Raw genomic sequence first — 16,990 nt, 5'->3', positions numbered from 1 at the left:
GCACGAAATCGAAACATAAAATCGCCAGCCTCTTGTATTAGTGTTTTAGAATCAATGCAAAGAAAACTAACTAATTAATTAGAAGCGAAAATTATTAATTAGTTATACCTTTATTTGTAGCTAAAGACCTCCTGATCTTCTGTTATATTCCTGTCCTCCTCTTGGACATTATGTAGGCAACGATCTACTAAGATAGAATCCACCAGAACCACTTCTTCTCCTCCAAGACTCTCGAGCCACCAAGGGATGCCAAAATAAGAAACTTCTTCTCTTCTTCTTCCCCTCCAAGCAACTGGCCACCTAGGTACTTCTTGTCTTCTCCTTCTTCTTCTTCAAGCTCCGGCCTTAGAAGGAATAAAAGGAGGAAGAAGGGAATATAGATGTCGCTAGCCTTAAGGGAAGAGAGAAGGAGAGGGTCGGCCACAAGCAAGGAGAAGAGGAGAATAATAATATGTGTTACACCATAAGGCATCACCTCCTCTTCTTTTATAATCCTTGCTCACGGTAAAAAAGGAAAGTTTTAAACATAATTAATGTTGGTCCCTTTGGAGGCCAGCAAGAGGGAAGGGGTGAATTACCCTACAAAAATAAACACAAACCTTTCTTGGATTTTCAACTTAATAACAGACACTTGTAATAAAAGAAACAGAGACTAAATAAAGAAATCAGACACAAGAGATTTACTTGGTTTGTAATCAGAGGATTGCTAATCCAAGACGAATACGGTGCATTATCTGACTATCTCCTTCGGGCGGAGTAGCCTCTTTACAGCATTACGTTGAGAGTACAGAAACTGATTACAAGTGAGATAAAAATCTGTGCAGATCAGTGCTATATTTATAGCACTGTTCGGGGCGCCCCGAAGGGTTCCGGGCGCCCTGGGGGGGATAAAACTTTATCCCCAACATTCAGTCAACGTCCACATCATCGTGGATGAGTTTTGGGTTCCGGACGGCCGGAAGGGTTCCAGGTGCCCGGACCCTCAAAAGGTGCCCAGGGCGCCCGGAATCAATCCAAGCGCCCGGACCACTTATGTCAACCTTGTTGACTTTTTGTGGTCCAGTTCCTCTGCACCGGTTTAGCACGTCTCAGTCCGGGTCTTCAACTCGGCTCCGCTAGCTTGGGTGATCACGGCCATCCGGAATAGGGCTCACCCAAACCCAAGTTCCGGCCTTTTCCTCGAGCAGCCTTCCTCCCCGGTTTCTCATCCCTCGAACGCCGCGTACGTTCTTCTCGTCCACCGGTGTACACTTCCGCGGCACCTCGTCCCTCGGATGCACTGAGCCCGTCGGCTCTCTCCCGTGCCGTCCTTCTCGCTAGCCGCGTCTTCTACTCGACCTCCTGTGTTCATAAGCTCCTGTACACTTAGACACAAGGGTTAGACAAAACATGACCTAACTTAACTCGTTTGATCACATCAAAACACCTTGGGGTTCCAACAATCTCCCCCTTTTTGATGTGAGCAACCCAAGTTAAGTTAGGGTAAAACAAATGCAATAAAAACAATTAATATGCAAATAAGTCCAAGATTTGTCAATTCAACAATTATATACCTCCCCCTATACTTAACATACTTCTTCCCCTTTGATCACATTAAAAAAATTGGGGTTCCTACACAAGTCTAAGGTTAAAATGAAAAAAAAACTTAAGTTTTGTAAAAATTCTAAGGAATCAAATTTTAAACACTTTCTTAACATTAATCGAAGTTTTCAAACAAGATTTTAAGGAAAAAAAAATTCTAAGTTTTTGAAAATATTTTTGAATATATTTTCTAGAGCAAATTGAATAACTCTTTTAAAGCATTATTTGCAACAAAAACATTTTCTAAGTTAAACAAAATTTTCAAAACAAATGTTTAAAAACTTTTAAGTATTATTTAATTCTAACTTTAATACTTTTTCCAGAAAATTAATTAAACATTTGATTTCAGTATTTTGACTTCCAGGTCGTGGCGAGGCACTAGACCTTCTTGGTTATTGGAGCAACAACTACTTCCTTAGACAAAGCCTCATAAAGAAATTATCTGTTTAACTTTCTCGTTGAAGATGCTAAGTTTAATTTTAAATTCAAGTTAAACATGTTTTCGGAACTCAATAGAGGTTCCTACCTACAGGATTAATTAAATATTTTCTAGGTATATAGGCTTTTGATATTTTTCTGATTTGACTTTAATGAAACCTATAGTACCAATGTAAACTTCTATAATTTCTAAAAGTAGAAATATTTGATTAGGTAGAATTTTTCAATTTTTCTATTTCTTCTTTTAATTTATCATTTTCAAATTTTATTTTATCAAAGTCTTCTATTAGACAAGATTTTGCTAAAGTTCTTTTTATTTTTAAGTTTTCATTTTTTAATTTAGTATTTTTACTTTTTAACTTAAATATGGATTTTGCCATAGACTTAATTCCAAAGTAAAGTTGATCAGGGGGTAAGAGGCATACCTCACTTACCATATCAGACTTGGAGCATGAATCTCCCCCTGCTTCGTTGTTCTCATCTGAGGTCGCTCCCCCTTCATCGATGTTGGGTTCTGATGTACTTTGTCCTTCGTAGCTTGCCATCAGCGCCAGCCCCGCATATTCTTGAATCTCGAACTCAGATGATGAAGTGTCGTCCCAAGTAGCTTTTAGGTTCTTGTGCTTCTTGGGAATCTTGCCTTTGTCCTTCTTTAGTTATAGGCAATCCTCTTTTAGGTGTCCTTCCTTTTGACACTGGTAGCAACGCATCCTTCTTTTATTTCTTGGATTCTTTTTATTCTGCATTTCTTTAAACTTATTAGATCTAAATTTTTTTTAAAAGTTTCTTACCATTTATACTTCCTGGTCCTCTCCTAAGTTTGACTCGGGTTCATCCCTTTTGGTTGCGTTCAGCGCCATTATCTGGCTTGTTTCTTTAGTTGTCCCTGCACACCTGGTTTCATGTAATTCCAAAGTAGAAAACAGTTCTTCTAAGGTACTTACCTCCAGGTCCTTTGAAATGTAATAGGCGTCAATGATTGACGTCCATTCTAGAGTTCTGGGAAACACGTTGAGAGCGTAGCATATGGTGTCCCAGTTTGTTACCGTTTCACCGAGGTTCTCGAGATCGATAATCAATTCTTTTACCTTCGCGTGTAGATTGGCTACCTTCTCATCTTTCTCCAGACGGATGTTCGTCAGTCTGTTCTAAAGGATGTCTCTTCTTGCTAGCTTAGCTTCGGATGTTCCTTTGTGGAGCTCCAGGAACTTCTCCCAGAGTTCTTTGGCCGACGAGTAGCTTCCGATGCGGTTGACTTCTTGAGGCGGCAACACGCTCAGCAGGTGATATTCTGCATGTTTGTTCGCTAAGGAATCATTCTACTCCTTCTTTGTCCAATGGCTCTCTTCTTTTTCTTCTCCATCTTGATTCGTCGGAGCTACAAACCCATACTTTATAATTAACTAAATTTCGAAATTAGTTTCTAGGAATACCTCCATACGACGCTTCCAGTGTGCGAAGTCCCCCTCGAATTTTAGTGGAACAATGCTCAGTCCGGCCATCTTATTGCTTCGATCGGCGGTCAGTCCTCCTGAAGCGTCTTGCTCTGATACCACTTGTTGGTCCCTTTGGAGGTCGGCAAGAGGGGAGGGGTGAATTGCCCTACAAAAATAAACACAAACTTTTCTCGGATTTTCAACTTAATAACATACACTTGTAATAAAAGAAACAGAGACTAAATAAAGAAATCAAACACAAGAGATTTACTTGGTTTGCAATTAGAGGATTGCTAATCCAAGACGAATACGGTGCACTATCTGACGATCTCCTTCGGGCAGAGTAGCCTCTTTACAGCGTTACGTTGAGAGTACAGACAGAAAAGTAAAGCACTAAGAAACTGATTACAAGTGAGATAAAAATCTGTGCAGATCAGTGATATATTTATAACATTGTTTGGGGCGCCCCGAAGGGTTCTGAGCACCCTGGGGGGATAAAACTTTATCCCCAATGTTCAGTCAACGTCCACATCATCATGGATGAGTTTTGGGTTCCGAGCGCCCGGAAGGGTTCCGGGCGCTCGGACCCTCAAAAGGTGCCCAGGGCGCCCGGAATGATTCTGGGCGCTCGGACCACTTAAGTCAACCTTGTTGACTTTTGTGGTCCGGTTCCTCTGTACCGGTTTAGCACGTCTCGGTCCGGGTCTTCAACTCGGCTCCGCTAGCTTGGGTGATCTCTACCATCCGGAATAGGGTTCACTCGAACCCAAGTTCTGGCCTTCTCCTCGAGCAGCCTTCCTCCCCGGTTTCTCGTCCCTCGAACGCCGTGTATGTTCTTCTCGTCCACCGGTGTACTCTTTTGCGACACCTCGTCCCTCGGACGCACTGAGCCCGTCGGCTCTCTCCCGTGTCGTCCTTCTCGCTAGCCGCGTCTTCTGCTCGACTTCCTATGTTCCTAAGCTCTTGTACACTTAGACACAAGGGTTAGACAAAACAGGACCTAACTTAACTCGTTTGATCATATCAAAACACCTTGGGGTTCCAACAATTAAAATTTCCTTATTTGTGGCCTCCCTTTAAAAAAAAAAAATTAACAACAATTAAAATCTCTCTTTTCTAAATTTTCTATTGTACATGGCAATAAAGGAAAGTTTTAAAATTAATCTCTCCTTTTTAAATCATGTAGACATCTAAAAAAAATGAAAGATTAAAATTAAAACTTCTCTTTTAAATTATGGTTACCAAAAAGGAAAGTTTTATCAAAAATTAAAATCTCTCTTTTAAGGAAAGATTTTAAAATTTAAAACTCTCTTTTAAAATCATGTGGATGGCTATAAAAGGAAAGATTAAAATCTCTCTTTTAAATTCCCTTAGTAGATGACTATAAAAGGAAAAGTTTTAAATAAAATTAAAATCTTTCTTTTAACCATTGTAGATAACTACAAAAAAGAAAAGATTTTAACAAAAATAAAATCTCTCTTTTAACCATTGTAGATAACTACAAATAAGAAAAGATTTTAACAAAATTTTATTTTTAATCAAAAACTTCCTTTTCCTTTTACTTTAGTCGGCCCCATGTTTGGTCACCAAGCATGAAGGACTTGGCCGGCCACATCTTGGACACCAAGATGTGCTTAGCTAGCCATAACATGGACTAAAAGATGGGCTTAGGGTGGATACAAGGCTTTATAGAGGCTACAACAGGGACCGAGAGGAGAAATTAGTTTTGGTCTCCTGATAAGCTTGAGCTTCCTGTGTTCGCCCCGAACACCCAACTCAAGTTTATCAATAATAACTCATACCACTAAAGAGTTATTATTGAACTACCGAATCAATCCCAAATTACATTATGGGCTCCTTCTTATCATGAGTGTGTTAGTCTCCCTGTGTTTAAGATATCGAATGTCTACTAATTAAATATGTTACTGACAACTCATTTAAATAATATCTAGCTCCAAGAGTAGTACCACTCAACTTCATTGTCATGCCGGACTAAGTCCACCTGTAGGGTTTACATGATAATCCTTATGAGCTCCTCAAGGGGACATCATCAACCTAGATTATTATGACACAGTTTCCTACTATAATCAACAACACACTATATAAATAATGTCATTTCCCAACTTATCGGGCATATTGATTTAACGAACTAAATCTCACCCATTGATAAATTAAAGAAATGAATACTAAGTATATGTGCTTGTTATTATATCGTGATTAAGAGTACGCACATCCATAATAACAGAAGTTTTGTTCTTTTATGCAGTCAGTATAAAAAGAAACAACCTCAAATGGTCCTGCTCAATACACACATAGTGTACTAGTGTAACTTTATAGTCAAGATAAACTAATACCAAATTAACTACAACTATTCCAAGGGTTTGTCCCAATCCATCTTGGTTGTGAGCTACTATTTATAATTTATAAGGAAATGATAACATGATCTTCTGTGTGGCACCACACACCATGTTATCTATAATATAAATTAAATGGGCAACTACATTTAACATAAATGCAAACATTTGACCAATGTGATTCTTATGTTCATACAAAAAGCTAGGCTTTTAGTATACATCTCAACATCTATATCATGATTATTTATATCATGTTTAGTAGACACTTGTTGGATTCATTCATACTTATAGACTTAGGTGATGGATAGATTAAGTGTTGGATGTACCTATAATGATGGAGTTATTGCATCGATGATGACTATATATGTATCATGATTATTTACATCATGTTCATTATTACACTATATGCATCCCAATGAACATTATCTCCCTTATGGTGTGAGAGAGTCATCAGTTATTTTTGCTGCCCATTCGGCCACTCAGGGAGAATGATAGCTAGAGTTGGATTCAACTTATCCTGTCATACCCGCCAGGCCATTCTAAGTAGTGGTAGCTAGAGTGGTAGCTAGAGTGGTGCAGACAGTGACTCCTCCTTGTTATATATTTAGATAGCTACTTTGCATTCTGTCTGTCTCTACCACATTGATGTAGTGGTAGCTGGAGACATAAGCAATCATAACAGTCCTACTCGCTCGGCGACATTGATGTATTGGTGCAAGAACACTAGATTTTTGAACCTAAGTTTTGATTATGGTAAAAGGTTCGAAGTTAAAGTTTCTTGTTGTCTAACAAGTTAAACTGAGTGTGCAGGAAAATCCTAAGTGATCTTAGGCAAAGGAAAGTCCTAGTTGTTGTTAGGCAGGTGGAAAGTCCTAGCTATGGTTAGGTAACGAAGTCTTGGTCTAGGGGATTGGGCAAAGTCTTGGTGGGTCGAGGACGTTAGGCGAAATCCTAGAATCAAGGATGCTAGATGAAAATCCTTAGGGGTCACAGACACCAAGTGGAAGACTGGACGGGTCAGGGATCAGACGTCCAGCATGAAGTCCTGATATCTCGGATACTGAGCAAAAGTCCAAACGGTTTGGAGGACCGATCTGGCAAGGGCTAAACTCTCCTGAGAGAAGTAGGTGAGGACATATTCCCCGTTGAGGAAACAATAAGCATCGGTTCGACCTAGGAATTTTGAGAAATCTGAAAGTTAGAACCAGACAATACAGAGATTGTCAAAATACCTTATCTTCCTATTATTCTAACTTTGTTTTACAAGAAACTAACATTTTGCAAGTTAAGGTTTTTCCTTTACTCGGTCGATTGAACGTTGGGATCAGTCGACCGAACCCCAAATATCATATCAACTCATAACTAAGTTTTCGACCAAGGGATCTGTTGAACGAACCTCGAGTTCAATCGACTGAATAGTAGATAGACTGCAGGCTGATCGGACTGGGTTAATCAGACCAGATAAGCCAAAGAGTGTCGAAGGTTCGGTCAACCGAATGACAGGATCAGTCGACCAAATGAAGACTTCTATCTAAGTGGCAGCATCTGGACAGAAAGTTAGGCGGATTTAGAAGGATCAATTGACTGATCAGGGAGGATCGATCGACCGATCAACGACAAGTCAAATAGTGATCTTAAGATCAGTGGATCGGATCAGGTTCAACTCGGCTATAAAAATGGTTCGACTAGCAACTTCAAGAAGATCATTCAGAATAACTTTTGCTCTTGCTCACTACTCTGGAATGATTTGACAACGCCCAAATGCAGCTCCGACAATCAATGAACAAATTATAATTCTCTTATTGTCGGTAACTAAATTTGTATAGCTATTGTACTTCAAATTGTAATCTTGTTCGAGCTATTACTGATTGCTCAATGAAAGTGATCAATGATCGCGGTCCTTAGAGTAGGAGTCATCAAAGGTTCTAAACCAAGTAAAACCAAAAGTCAACATTGTTTTTATTTTCCTTTATTTATTCTGCCGCGTTTTACTCCAACTATTTTTTGAAAATCTGAAAAAGTCATGAGCGTTATCCCCCCCCCCCCCCCTCTAGTGCTTTCGATCCTACATGATGCAGTGGTAGCTGGAGTGGAGTATAGGAGTGACACAAACATGTTTATATGCATATGATGTGTGATGCATCTTTTGAAGATATATCTGCATATGCTTGTGATATGTTGTATTTGCTTGAGATATAATTGTTGCATATGGTTGTCATGATTCATATATATTTATTTATCATATATGTATATGTTGTTATATATATTTCTCAAGTGTTATAAGAAGATCAGTTATTGATCCCTAGTGATTATGGATCATTATACCATGTGTGTTAGATCGGTACTAGTATGTGCATTTATTATGTCATTTATGATCATATATTTATTTTCATACTAAGACTGCATGCTTTGATCTTCATGTTCTATGTTGATCATGTACTATCATTTCTATTACCCGCTGAGCCACCTGAACTCACCATCCCTTTTATTGTTCTCTTTTCCCCAAGGAGCGGGTAGAGGATTTATGGAGTTGCTTGGAGGTCCTGTCTGCCAGTTCCACATCACCTCAGGAGTTTGCCTCTTTATTGTTATTGGGTCTACTTGCATTTTAGCATTTGGACTTGTTTGTGTAATTATTGGTTTTGAGGTATTTTTTGGTTATGGTTATGCTACTTGTTATGTTTAAGTCGTGCTGACACACAGTCTGTCATTTTTTTATTTGGGTTGTTGGTGCAGGGTGCACCAGAATCGAATGTGAGTTTTGATGTTGTCAAAGGTTCAAGTTAAGTATTGTTATGATCTGATGATTTGACTAAGTGTGCAGGCTAGTTACTTAACTAGAAAAGTCCTAGTCAAGGCTAAGTAGGAAAGTCTTAATAGATTGTAGAAGCCAAGCAAGAAGTCCAGGTGGGTTGAGAACTTAACACTTGGCAGTTGGACTCAATAGGTTTGAAGGACCTGATATTGAGGGGAAGCCCTGGCAAGCCAATTCGATGCTAAGACGAAACCCAAATAAGTCTAGAGGACCCGATATTTGGCAGATAAGTTGAGGTAACTTACTGGAGTGAGTGCAACAAGGTAATGTCCTAGTAAGAGGACAAACCTTAAGCACTGATCCAACTAAAGGAACCGACTAAGGTTTCCAAGTTGAGATTAGGACAATCGACACTATCTTATTCATGCATTAATATATCTGTCAAACTCTATTTATAGGATCAATATTATTATACATATGTACTAACTTTGTTTTACAGAATAAACTAAAATCCAGGTTGACCTAGGTTCAATCGATTGAACCCATGGATCGGTCGACCGATCAAACAAATTTGGCAAAATAGATCAGACTTCACAAAGATAGTAGAACAGATAGATCAGTCGACTGATAAATTTTATCAGTCGACCAAACCTAAAAAAGAAGGCACAGACGATTAGATCATATGCTTGAGGAAAAGGAAATTTAGAGGATCAATCGACCGATAGGCTTGATCAGTCGATTAAACCTCTAAAATCACAGGATCAGGGATTCAGTTCAACACAAAGAAGGAAGGGTGTGGGAGTTCAGTCGACCAAAAGGAGGATTAGTCGACCGAATCATGTCTATAAAAGAAGGGTCTCAGGCACCTAGCTCAACAATTCTAATCTCTGAATCATTTTGTTATTGCTATACTATTATTGTTCGTGCAAGTTACAACAACTCTGCTCCAAGAAGATCTCCAACAACTGCGCTACATTTCTATTTAATTGTTGTTGGTAAATTCTTTTCATACTTGTATTCATACTTGTACAATTTTGCTTCCTCTGGAAGAACTACTATTAGTGGATTGCCTAAGGAGTGCCGTCAAGGATCGTGGGCCTTTGAGTAGTAGCTACAAGACTGCGAACCAAGTAAAAACAAAGTTATACTTTGCTTTTCGCTGCTATTTAATTTGATTTAGTTTTACGAAACGAAAAAGAATTATAATGAGCAATATTCACCCCCCCCCCCTCCTTCTATCACTATTTCAATCATTCAATTGGTATCAGAGCAAGGCTACTCTGAAAAGACTTAACAGTCTTTCTAGCATTTTTTTTATTTAATCTTTTATTTAAATTAATTTTTGAGCAAAATTTTTCTTATGCATTTTTTTCTAGTTTTTCATTTATTCATTTCTCGATTAATTCTTTTCTCATACTACTAATCCAAGACCAAGTCTTGGTATAGTTTTTCTATTTTTCTTTTTGCAAGAATCAAAAATGTCTCAACAAGAAGGTTTGAGTACCTCTCGCCCACCTCTCTTCAACTGCACAAATTTCTACCTTTGGAAGAGACAGATAGAGTAATTTCTAAAAATGAAGATCAACTTATAGATCATCATAAAAAGGGATTTTACATTATCGGTCAATAATTTTGTAGAACCTCTAGAAATGGAAAAGTGGGCTTCCGACACTAAAATCAAGGCTCAAGACGATGCTAGAGCCACATACACTCTCCAGTGTGGATTGACTGATAAGGAACTCTATCGGGTCAGAACCTCTGAAAGCTCCAAGGACTTATGGAATAAGTTGGTAGAAATTCATGAGGAAACTCATGCTAAAAACTTATTTATAAGAAACTTGCTTGATAAACTCAAAGCTAAGTTTAAATATAACAAGGGTTCAATAACCTTTTTCAAAATAAATCTTAATAAACCTCCGATTCTTAATTAAGGTTAACTTAAATGGATATTAAATAAATTTAAACAAAGTTCAACTAATAAATACCTTAATAACAGTCAAATTAAACTAATTAATCAATATAATATCAACTTAATTAACTCAAGTCTTAATTAATAATCTTAATTAATTCTAACTAATCTGAAACCTAACAAAATCAACATTAAATACTAACCATTCATTAATTTGAAATTGAACTTATAACTCGTAATAAATTTTAACTTAATCTTTAACTCTTAATTAATTTAAACCTAATTAATTTTAACTTTTCAAAATTATTTTTAATTAATTCATTCATAATTAATCTTAGCATGATAAAATTTAAATTAAATCAAAATTAATAATCTAAATTTAAATTGAAAATTAGCTTAGTCAACAAATTACTTTAATTAATTTTAAATTAATTCAAAAATTAATCAATTACCCTAATTAACCCTAATAATTAATTTGAAACTAATCAACTGAATTAATTAAATAATAATCAATTTGAATTAATCATCTTAATTAATCAAAGTAATTTTACTTAACTCAAAATTAAGTTTAATCATTTTGTTAAATTCTAAATTGATTTTAACCTAATAATCCAAGTTCAACTAAAATCCAAACTCAATTTTAACTCAATTAGAATTACAATAAACTCAAAATCATTAAAGTTATCTCACACAACTATAAGATCACCATATTTAAAAATTTAGAATGGGTGAGACACTAAGAAAAGTAAATTAAAAATATTTTTAAAAACTTAAAATCTATTTTCTTAAATATATTTCTAAAATTTTGGTTGATGATTGATTGAGTGTATTATAAAAATTATTGTTTACCAATACCTAAGCTCATAGATCCTAAAGTCTGTTGGGATCTAGCGCGCCAAAGGCGCAGAAATGCAGCGAAAAAATTACTAGATCCTCTTATCCAGCGGATCCATGCGAAGGGAAGAAACAATTTCTATTCATAATCTATACTAAACTACATGATAGGATTATACCTTTGTTACGTGCCCTTCGCAATCCCGACAACAACCTCTTCTTGTTTAGATGCAGATCTCAGCGCATTCAAGCGTTCGCACCTCTACGATATCCACACGAACAAGCCTTGTCTTTGATTGTCTCACAAACAAAGCAAGATGGAGAGGGAAAACACACAAGGTTGTGCTAGCAACCTATATGTGTGTCTTGGCCAAGAAAAGGGAAGGAGGAAGAAGAAGATCAAGGGGACTTTTCACCTTCTCAAGCAAAAAAAAAAAAAACTTATGAAAAAATATCATCCAAATGATATTTATAACCATCCCATGGTATACCGGGAGTCTCCACCCTTTCATCTTCTAATCACCCTTTCATCTTCTAATCCAATGGCTCAAAATCAACCATTCAATCTAATAGTTGAATTTTGACCATTCAACTTCCTTTGTGAACTCAAGTTCACCCAATGAGTCTAACCCATTAATTCCCATGTAATTGAACTCAATCCAACAATTGGATCCCTTTGAGTCTAACTCAATGAGTCAAATTCGGATTACACTTAATCATTGATTCATCATATGAACCCTTCTCCATATCAACTTATTCTTAGTGTGTGACCCTATAAGCTCTCATAACGTTGACAATGTACCCAAATCAACATTTGTGATACATAAACAATGAGTGGCATCTAGCAAGGCATCATTGCTACCCAAGTGACAAGAAAGTCGAGATCCGACATAACCTGTTCGTGGCTATCATCATGTATGACTTGGTCCCTCTATCCTTGATATTTAGATTGATTAATGAGGCATAGACCATGTCATTCTCTTATCAATCTTTGTGTTTCTTGATCTCCAAGTAGACACACTCAAACAAATGAACTCAATATCTCATATTGATTCATTTATGCATGGTCATGCTTTCTTGTGTCCTACTAATCAAGGGGTCCACAAATATCACTTCCGTCATATGGAAGGGATAGATCTCATCTACATCACTCACATCCCTCTGCATAATTCATTGCATACCCAGTGATCAACTTTATAGTCCACCCTGTTACGGGTGACGTTTGACGATACCAAAGTATACAACTCCTTATGTAGGGAACCGTAGTGACTTCAGGTCTAAGGACTATTCATACAAATAGTCACATAAGAATGTTTATGACACATACCACGATTCATGAAACATTCTCATAGTGGGTCATTCAGTATATATTCTTTAATATATACCCATGTGTCAACCTGATATCTCATATCCATGACTTGTGAGATTAAGTCATCCGTTGACCTACATGCTAGTATTAATGCATTAATATTGTCCTTGTATATTAATGCTAGACTAGGAATAGTTAAGAGTAGTGTTCTCTACAATATCTCACTATCAATTCAATCAATTGATATATTGTAGATAAGAACCTACTACCCAAGGACATTATTATATTTATTCAATCGGCACTGAACTGCAATAAATATAATAACCACCTTTTGCCTTTTATTAATAATGATATATGATACAATATGAGCCCCTTTACAATCATCTCATAATTGGTACTAGGGCTAATACTAACAAAGTCAACCATGATCTCTCAAATCTCTAGACATATAAGAATGTCTTTCTTGTGGGTAACAAAGATATCCAAAAGAGTATCTGATTAAGGGGAAGAGACTTTATTGAAAAACATATTTTGAAAAGAGGTTCAAAATGAAATATTTTGAAAATATATCTTTAAAAAAGTTTTGAAAAAGTTATAACTTCAAATATTCTCTTTTAAAAATATAGTTTTAACATTCTTTTAAAATATTCTTCAAAATCATACTTTAGAAAAATATTTTGAAAATTCATTTAAAAAATTATACTTCTTACTTTGAAAATCTTTTTAAAAAGATGTTTGATAAAAAAAACTTTACAAATAGTTTTGAAAATTAATTTTCTTTAAATATATCATTTGAATATTTTTAAGAACTCTTAATCCTTATCAAATATTTTTGAAAATCACTTATATAAAATATTGAAAACTTATCAATTCAAACAAGTTTGAAAAATACTTTCAAAATTTTTTCAAGCTGCTCCAAAGTTATTAAAGCTATCATATTTTTTCAAACTTGTTAGAATTTTTAAACTTCTTTTCCCACTTTATTGTTTAAGTATTTACCTTTGTAATGACCCCTATTTTAATATGTGTTAAAGGGGGAGAGATAGTAAATTCAGGGGGAGAGTTTAAGAAAAAGTGTTTGTTTACTTAACTCTACATTTTTTAAACTTAACTGTGAACCTTAGTTGTCAAAAATCAAAAAGAGGGAGACTGTTGGTGCAGGGTGCACCATAATCGAACTTGAGTTTTAATGTTGTCAGATGTTCAAGCTAAGTCTTGTTGTGATCTAATGATTTGACTAACTGTGCATACTAGTTACTCAACCGGGAATGTCCTAGTCGCGGTGAGGCAGGAAAGTCTCAGCAGATCATGGAAGTCATGCAGGAAGTCCAAGTAGGTCGAGGACCTAACACATGGCAGTTGGACTCGATAAATCTGGAGGAGCTGATATCAAGAGGGAGCCCTGGCGATCCAATCCGATGCTAAGCCGAAGTCCAAACAGGTCTGGAAAACATGATGTTTGATAGGTAAGTTAATGTAACTTCCTGGAGTGAGTGCAATGTGGTCTTATCCTAGTAAGGGGACAAACCTGAAATGCTGATCCAACCAAAGGATGAACTAAGATTTCTAAGTTGAGATCAAGACAGTCGATACTGTCTTATTCATCAATTAATATATCTGTCTAACTCTGTTTTACATAATTAATATTATTATACATATGCACTAACTTTGTTTTTCAGACTAAATTAAAATCTTGGTTGACCTAGGTTCGGTTGACTGAACTCATAGATTGGTAGACCGATCAAACAAATTTGGAAAAACGTATCAGACTTCGCAAAGGTGGTATAATAGATGGATCAGTCGACTGATAAATTTTATCAATCGACCGAACCTAAAATGGAAGGCATAAACGATCAGATCATATCCTTGAGGAAAAGGAAATTTAGAGGATTGGTCAATCGATAGGCTTGATCAGTCGACCAAACCCCTAAAATCACTGGATCAGCAATTTGGTTCAACGCAAAGAAGGAAGGACGCGAGGGTTCAATCGACCAATAGGAGGATCAGTTGACCAAATCGATCAGTCGACTAAACAGTTTTTCAGTCGACCGAACCATGTCTACGGGCACCAAGCTCAACAATTATGATCTCTAAATTATTCTGTCTCCACTGTACTGCTATTGTTCGTGCAAGTTACAACAACTTTAGTCGAAGAAGATCTCCAACAACTGCGCTACATTTCTATTTCATTGTTGTTAGTAAATTCTTTTCATACTTATATTCATACTTGTACGATTTTGCTTCCTCTGGAAGAACTACTATTAGTAGATTGCCCAATGAGTGTGGTCAAAGATCATGGCCTTTAAAGTAGTAGTCAAGAGACTGTGAACCAAGTAAAAATAAAGTTGTACTTTACTTTCTACTGCTATTTACTTTGATTTAGTTTTACGAAATGAAAAAGATTTGTAACAAGCAATATTCCCCCCCCCCCCCCCCCCCCCCAATCGCTATTTCTATCCTTCATGGGTGACCTATCTTATGTCTTCTATTGTGTTTTTGTGTCAGCCGTGTAGGCTGCTTATTATCCTATGTAGTTATGTATGTTTCCAGCCGTGTGGGCGGTAGTTATTACTTGTACAATCGTGTGGCTATGTATCCAAATTCTATATATTATCATAAGGGGAGAAATGTTATCCATTTATCAGACAGGGACTCCTTCGAGGCGTGATAGTTGAGGGCAATTATTAACTCCTTCAATCCGACATGTAGTTGTGCTACCTTTTCTCCTTTTTCCATCCAAAGGTTGCTTAGATAAGATTTTAGCAAATCCTGTCTTGCTAGTATGGCCTCCAAGGTTTCTTCATGTAGCTCTAGGAACTTCTCCTAGATTTCTTTGGTGGAGTTGTAGACGTCGATTCGGTTGACTTCTTGAAGTGGTAGTATGCTCAGAAGATGAAACTTGGCCTTACTGTTCGTCATGAACTTAGTTTGCTGCTTCTTGTTCCATTGAAGCTCTTTAGGTGCTTCAAAATCATATTTAATAATTAATAATATATCAAAATTAGTTTTGAAAAATAACTCCATTTGACATTTTCAAAGTGTAAACTTCCCCTCAAACTTTAATAGGTGGATGTTTGATCTAGCCATCTTCCTTATTACTTTAGTTGGTGATTAGTTCTTCTAAGGCAGTTGAGCTCTTATACCACTTGTTAAGATCAGTGGACCAGCTAGAGAGGGGTGAATAGCCTGCAAATTAGAATTTTGAATTCTCTTGCTAACTTATTTTAGTAAGGATACACTAATTAATTAAAAAAATAACATAAATGAAAATAAGAGGCACAGAATTTACTTGGTTACAATCTGGGTATTTGTTAATCCAAGACTGTGGAAATCACTATCAGTCTCCTTCTTTGACAAGGTCAGAGGTGGAGTAGCCCTTGCACATTTGAAAGCATGAAAATAAATATAGAGCTTAGAAAATGAAATACATAGTGTATTGTACTAACTTAGAGGATAAGGCTTCTATTTATAACATTCTAGTTAAAATGACCATTTACTGACATGACACTTCGGAGGCGCCTCGGTTGATTAGGGCGCCTCCAGTTAGCTAAGCTTTATGCTTATTGCTACTAACGTTCAATTGTTCTAGCATGTTGGAGACATCTCAGTTCATCGGAGGTGCCTCGATTTGGCTAAGCTAGACTCCACGATTTATCTCCGTGGCAACGACTCCAATTCTTAGGAGGTGCCTTGGATAATCAGATGCACCTCAAGTCCTGCAGCTAGCAACGATTGCTCTCTATATGTGAGGCGCCTCAACTCCATTTGAGGCACTTGGAATGGAGGCACCCATGATCATTCGAGGCGCCTTGAATAGTCAACCTTAGAAGTTGACCATTCTTCGTTCCACTCACTTGGGTGATCATCCGGTCATCCGAAGTTGAGTTTACTCGAACTCAACTCTGACTTTCTTCTCGAGTAAGTTTCCTCCCGGCTTCTCGTCCCTTAGATGCAACCGTATGCATCCTTCTCTCTCCATCGATGTACTTTTCAGCAACTTCTTATCTCTCAGATGCACCGAGCATGTCGACTCCCTTCATATGTCATCGTTCTCACTCACTTTGTCTTTCACTCAACTTCTTGTATTTCTAAGTCCCTATACACTTAGACACAAGATATCAAACTCACATGACTTAACTTAACTTGGTTGATCAACATCAAAACTAACCCAGGATACTTACACCCTTATTCACGTGACGCCCACTGATCACTCCCAAATCAATAATAGATGTCTGCTTCTTAGTTTACGTATTTAATAAAGAGCATTTTCTTATAGAATATATTTAGATTTCAAAATTTCTTGAAGGATGTATCATATTTTCATCTTTATCAAATGTACATTTTTTTAAAATATCTTTTTTTTATTAACATGTT

Source organism: Zingiber officinale, chromosome 2B, assembly GCF_018446385.1.
Source record: "Zingiber officinale cultivar Zhangliang chromosome 2B, Zo_v1.1, whole genome shotgun sequence".
NCBI lineage: Eukaryota > Viridiplantae > Streptophyta > Magnoliopsida > Zingiberales > Zingiberaceae > Zingiber > Zingiber officinale.
This window is presented reverse-complemented; position numbering follows the sequence as displayed.